This window comes from Rana temporaria, chromosome 3, assembly GCF_905171775.1.
Source record: "Rana temporaria chromosome 3, aRanTem1.1, whole genome shotgun sequence".
Taxonomy (NCBI): domain Eukaryota; kingdom Metazoa; phylum Chordata; class Amphibia; order Anura; family Ranidae; genus Rana; species Rana temporaria.
The window spans coordinates 104047253-104053930 of NC_053491.1; the positions used below are offsets into that span (position 1 = coordinate 104047253).

The 6678-nt window shown below is 47.2% G+C and overlaps 1 pseudogene; it reads right to left on the reverse strand.

The window, feature by feature from the left end:
• Positions 1-6229: 6229 nt before the first annotated feature.
• LOC120933908 lies at positions 6230-6410 on the reverse strand (annotated as a pseudogene).
• Positions 6411-6678: the final 268 nt, after the last annotated feature.

The following is a 6678-nucleotide window of genomic DNA, read 5'->3' on the forward strand; positions in this document are numbered from 1 at the left end:
CTGCACCGAGGAGGTAAAATGGAGATGGGGAGGAAGCCCCAGCATACTGCCTTGTGAATGGCAGTCTCAGCTCTGTTCCTGTGTGAAGGGGGTGTGTCCCTTCCCTCCAATCAGCTCTCCTCACAGAGCTCTGCAGAGTGTAACTTCAGCTGCCCCTTTTCTGAAAGCTCAACCAAGCAGTATAAATTCTGCACTCGAATGGCGGAGGAGAAGGAGGGAGGGAGGAGATTTGGTATCAACGTTTTTTTTATGATAAAACCACAGTGATTATATATTTATTTATATATGTGCAAACGTTTTAGGCAGGTGTGAAAAAAAAAAAATGCTGTACACTAGCACTCAGTTTTTGAAAGGACTTGGCAGGTAGGTTGTTTCAGACATCTTGGAGAACTCTTACTCAAACACTAAGTTTACAGGTGCCACTCAAGGCTTCACCGGGTCCTTTGATGTAACAACCGCTTGAAGTGCAGACAAGGACAGAGCTCATCCCAGCTCTAGACATCTAATGGAAAAGTCCCGGAAGTCGCACATCTCTGAAAAAAAACATAAAAGGTGTATGAAATCCCCAGCCCGGGCTCCAGCCAGGCTACGCCCACGGGGTGTACTGAGGCTGTCATACACCTTACAGGGTTTTGCAGATATGCAACTTCCAGGACTTTTCCTTTCGATCTTGGAGAACGAACCACAGATCTTCTATAGATGTAGGCTGCCTCAAATCCTTCTGTCTCTATATGCAATTCCAGACAGACTTGATGATGTTGAGATCAGGGATCTGTGGGGGCCAAACCATTCTTATTCTTCTTTACGCTGAAGATAGTTCTTAAATGACACGTTATCCTGCTGCAGAATATATTTGGAGCCAATCACATGCCGCCCTGATGGTAAGGCATGATGGATAAGTATCTGCCTGTATTTCTCAGCATTGAGGACACCATTGATCCTGACCAAATCTCCAACTCCATCTGCAGAAATGTAGCCCCAAACAAGGAACCTCCACCATTCTTCACTGTTGCTTGCAGACACTCATTTTTTGTACCACTCTCCAGCCCTTTGGCAAACAAACTGACTCCTGCTACAGCCAAATATTTCACATTTTGACTCATCGGTCCGGAACACCTGCTGCCATTTTTCTGCAGTCCAATTCCAATTTTTTGTGCATAGTGGAGTTGCTTAGCCTTGTTTCCAAGTCGGAGTTATGTCTTTTTGGCTGCAATTCTTCCTTAAAGACCACCTCTGGCCAGAATTCTCCAGACAGTAGATTGGTGTACCTGGATCTCAGTGGTTTCTGCCAGTTCTGCTGATGGTACTGCTGGATGTCTTCCGATGTCAAAGGGAAGCAAGCATGGTGTGTAGCCACTGTGTCTTCAGTCCTCAACGTTGCCTGCTTTTTTGTGCTTCTTAAAAAGGGCTTGAATAGTGTATCTGGAAACCCCATTCTGCTTTGAAATCTTTACCTGGGAGAGACCTTGCTGATGCAGTAGAACTACCTTGTGTCTTGTTTCTATACTCAATCCTGCTGTGGTGTATGACTTTTTGTTTGGCTGTTCCTCACCCAGTCTTAAAGCTTCGTACACAGCCGTTTTAAGTTTCATTTGATGATTGTTTTTAAACCTACATGTGATATTGATTATCATTAACACCTGCTTTGTATAATTGGTTAATCATACACCCGACTAATCTTATAAAATCCCTCACTTTGTGCAGTTTAAGAATTGATGCTGGTTTGTAGCCAAATGGTAGTCACACCAAATATTGATTTGATTTAGAATTTGCTCACTTTTATTTTTTATCAATTTACAAAATGCAAACAAACAAACAATTAAAATATATTTTTGAAAGCATTCTTACTTTACAGAATTTCTTTACACCTGCCTGAAACTTTTGAACAGTGCTGTATATAGACATATACGGTATCTCACAAAAGTGAGTACACCGGGGGGCGTGGTCTGCCTGTGCCGGAGATGGCTGCTTAGACTCCGTGCTCGTCTGCTAGGGGAGAGAACTGGAGTGACGCAGGCCCAATCCAGCGACAAATCCGCAGCCATGCGGCTTCCCCGCGACCAGGACACGCCAGAGAACCATGTCCCGAAAGAGGCTGACGGAGTATCAGCCGCAGAAGCAGACGGCCTTCTTCTCCAAGCCGACACACAAGGTTAGTCAGACTCAAAATGGCGCTGCCGCAGCTTCCGGGGCCTACACGGATCTCCCAGACGAGATCCCGGGGAAACAGGCTCCCCTCTGCCCTCCCTCATCCCCCACACTTAGAACGGGAGACAACCCCATCACAGGCAGCCCGGCGAAAACGCGCATACGGATGGATCCGCTACCGCCGCAGTCTTCCTTACAAATCGAGGCCCAGGCTTTCAGCCACTTCCAGTCTAACCAGGCCCTGAAATCCTCAATGGCTTCTTTCCCCAAATCGGGACAACCAGTGATTGACACCGAATAGCCAAACCCTCACATCTTACAGCCTCGGTCCCAAGAGACGTTTTAATGAGGGTTCACTTTTTCCATATTAAGGAGAAGCTGCTCACGTCTGTCAGGAACAGCCCGCCACTACCTGGGCCATATGAGGGAGTCCTGCTATTCCCTGACCTCTCTAAATACACTCTGCAGCTTAGAAGACAACTTACCCCGATCACCAAGAGCCTCCACAACCACAAGATCCAATTCAAATGGCATTACCCGGCAACACCACTCATAACGAGAAATGGCACCTCACACGTGATCCACGACCTGCATAGAGGCATGCAACTGTTTCACTCCTGGAGAATCCTCCTTGACCCGCCACAGGATCCTGCACGACTATTGGAGCAACGCAGTTCTCACCCATCACACCGCACTACTGCAAGACATGACAACGGTTCAGGACCTCTACCCTGAAATTCAATGGGCCTCCATATCTGCATAGTCAACACTCTCCCTGGCAACAAGCTTTCCAATCTATTGTTATAGTCGAAGATTGAGACTGGTAATAACTAACATCCTCCTTGCAGCTAGATTGAGTCTAACCAGACTCTGGAAAATCACACGGGCACCAACGATCGAAAAAAAATGTAGATTTACTAAATCTAAACTGTTAACTATGAGCTAATGCTGGCCTCCAGCAAGGGCCGGCTCAAAGATGCACAAACTAAGTGGCTCTCTTGGTCATGGTGGACCAGAGCAGTGCTATACTTTTGAACCTAGTGACTCTAAGGCCGGGTACACACGAACAAACATGTACGGTGAAAGCGGTCCGTCGGACCGTTTTCACCGTACATGTCTGCCAGAGGGCTTCTGTACGATGGTTGTACACACCATTGTACAGAAGTCCGCGCGTAAACAATACGCGGGGCGTGTCCGCGTCGTCGCCGCGACGATGACGCGGAGACGTGGGCGGGCCTGCCATTTAAAGGCTTCCACGCATGCGTCGAAGTCATTCCACGCATGCGAGGGACGGCGGGCGCCTGGACATGTACGGTAGGTCTGTACTGACGACCGTACATGTCCGAGCGGGCAGGATTCCAGTGGACGGTTTTAAAACACGTCCAGGAATATTTGTCTGCTGGGAAAAGGCCCGGCGGGCAAATGTTTGCTGGAATTCGGCCCGCTCGCGCCCACACACGACCGAACATGTATGCTGAAACTGGCCCGCGGACCAGTTTCAGCATACATGTTTGGTCGTGTGTACGGGGCCTAAGGGTAAACTCTGATGGTAAACTTTTTGTTCTCATCGCATCTAAATGTAACCATGCTGTAAAGGCCGTATACACTGTTTTGTTCCCATGATTGTTAACTTTAAACTTCACTTGAAAAAACACTCGTAACCTTAAACTGTAACTCATGTTTAACCACTTAAGGACTTTTTTCTAACACCCTAGAGAATAAAATGGCGGTCATTGCAATACTTTTTGTCACGCCGTATTTGCGCAGCGGTCTTACAAGCGCACTTTTTTGGGAAAAAAATCAAATTTTTTAATTAAAAAATAAGACAACAATAAATTTGGCCCAATTTTTTTATATATATTGTGAAAGATAATGTTACGCCGAGTAAAATGATACCCAACATGTCACGCTTAAAAATTACGCCCGCTCGTGGCATGGCTTCAAACTTTTACCCTTAAAAATCTCGATAGGCGACGTTTAAAAAATTCTATAGGTTGCATTCTTTGAGCTACAGAGGAGGTCTAGGGCTAGAATTATTGCTCTCGCTCTAACGATTGTGGCGATACCTCACTTGTGTGGTTTGAACACCGTTTTCATATGCGGGCGCTACTCGCGTATGCGTTCGCTTCTGCGCGCAAGCTCGTCGGGACGGGGCACTTTAAAAAAACTTTTTTTTTTGTTTTCTTATTTATTTTATAATTTTTACACTGAAATAAAAAAAAAAAGTATCACTTTTATTCCTATTACAAGGAATGTAAACATCCCTTGTAATAGAATTTTTTTTTAAAAATGACAACAAAAAAATGTCTCTTTAAGACGCATGGGCGGGACTGTTGTTTTGACGTCACTTCCGCCCAGCAATGCTATGGGGACGGGTGGGGGCCATCTTGCCCTCACTTGCATCCCCACACAGCAGGTAGCACGACCCGATCGCTTCCGCCGCTACCGACGGCTCCGGTAAGCCCCCTCTCCCGCCACGATAACGGCAATCTCGCGGCGAATCCGCCGCGGAGACCGCCGTTATCGTTTACAGGACCGCTCACACTAAAGATGGATATCTCGGTTGCGGCAGCAACTGCTGCCGTTACCGAGATATCCATCTTTAAAAACAGGACGTATATATACAGTGGGCGGTCGTTAAGTGGTTAATCTTGACGAAAAATTGGAATGTATTCTGTATGTTTTCATTTTCCACTTTTGAAAACTCAAGTGGAGTACACCCCTTACATTTTTGTAAATATTTTATATCATTTCATATGACAACACTGAAGAAATTACACGTTGCTACAATGTTTTCAATTTGTTTTTATTAAATTTTTTTAAAAACATAAATATAATTTACATTGCATTATTGATAAGCATACAAAAGGATTCCACAGTTAAAATAGATTCAAACATTTCATACACATAAATCACAACAATAAACAATTACACTTTTTTTTTTTTTTTTTTTTTTTTTAAAGCCTATGGCGTGTGAACACACCCAAAAAACTCCACCCGGTGCAGAAAAAATGTGCACACACATAAAGAGTGTTCACAAAAACGTGCAGACGGGTGCAACGTCAAGTGGTCCTCCTGTGAAGAGGGACCCAAACCCTGATCCCCCGGGGCATTCGGCTCCAGACGGGGACTGAGGTACTGTGGTCCAAGCAAACGAAGCCGACACGGACCCAACTTCCTCGGAGGGACTGCCGAAACAGAACCCTCCCAGTACTAGGTGGGGCTCCCCCGAAGGGAGACCCCATAAGAGCAGGCGAACTAAGCCAGAAGGCCATGTCCACCCACTCCCAAGACGTTCAGGGCTGGCCCGAGGACCCGCACCCTACTAAATCACACAGTGACAAAACGTGCACAACAAAAAAAGACAAAAAAGTGACAAACACAGGCTTAAATAAAATAAAGTGGGGGAAGGGATAGTGGAGAGGAGAGTGAAAGAAGTGGCCATTGTGGTGAAACAATGACCAGGCCCTCCGGCCAGGAATAAAAAATTCCTCCGGTCCTAGCCAAAAGGCCCGGCCCAGGAGGCAGGTGCTAAAAAAAGCGTGTATCTGGTGCAGTGACCGTGGTATCTTAAATCAATGTGTCCCTCACACACAGTGATCTTCAGATACCCCTGGACTGCCACTCCAGGGGCACATGCACCATAGGCTTTTCGTTCCATATCCGACCCCCCGACCGGCCAGTGCAGCCCTCCACCCCTGCCAGCTAGAGAGCCCTTCAAGGTTTTCTTGGGGAGAACTGCCACTCAGATAACAGCCTCCACCAATACTAGCCCCTCCGTCAACCCAGCGGATTTGCATGGCTCTACCCCGTCATACCACAGGGCATTACCAGCTCCTCCAACCGGATCGCTGACAGAGATAGCACTTACACCAGCCAGCCAGAAGGCCAGACTAGAACTCGGCAAAAAGACCAAGACCAAGCGCAGTACACATCCTCACCAGGAGCACCCTTCCAGATGGCTCAGACTCAACCATGGGCCGGCCCCCAGTATTCTGTCGGGCAGCACAGCGTAGTCCCTGCTGAAACCATCCTTCCAGGTGCAATGACGTCATTGGATTGCATCCACCCTCCCAATGGAGGTGCTTCAGCGCTCCGCTGACAACCGATAAGGACAGATACCACACCTAGTCCTAGCCAAAAGGCCGAGAAGCGGCGGGGAAGACAACCACGATCAGCACGGCCTAGAGTGTGCAATGGCCGTGCCTCGCCCTGGGAGAACCACCTTCATGATCATGGTGTCTCCCCTGCCAGGTAACATTACATTACACAACAATATGGGTCAATCCTGTCTCCTCCTGATCTTTTACTCTCTCCTCCACCTTTACCCTCGCCTCCCTGTCTCCCCCACCCCAGGGAGACAAACAAGGGAAGAAAAAAAAAAAAAAGGGGGGGGGATTTTAAGTGCTAGGTGCCCCGATTTCTAAACTTATAGTGCCTGTGCCCTCCACATTCTATCGTTATGAGGGGACAAGAGTGAGCTCTCGTACCCCATTGCCTATATGCCTCTCTCGAAAAAGAAAAAAAAAA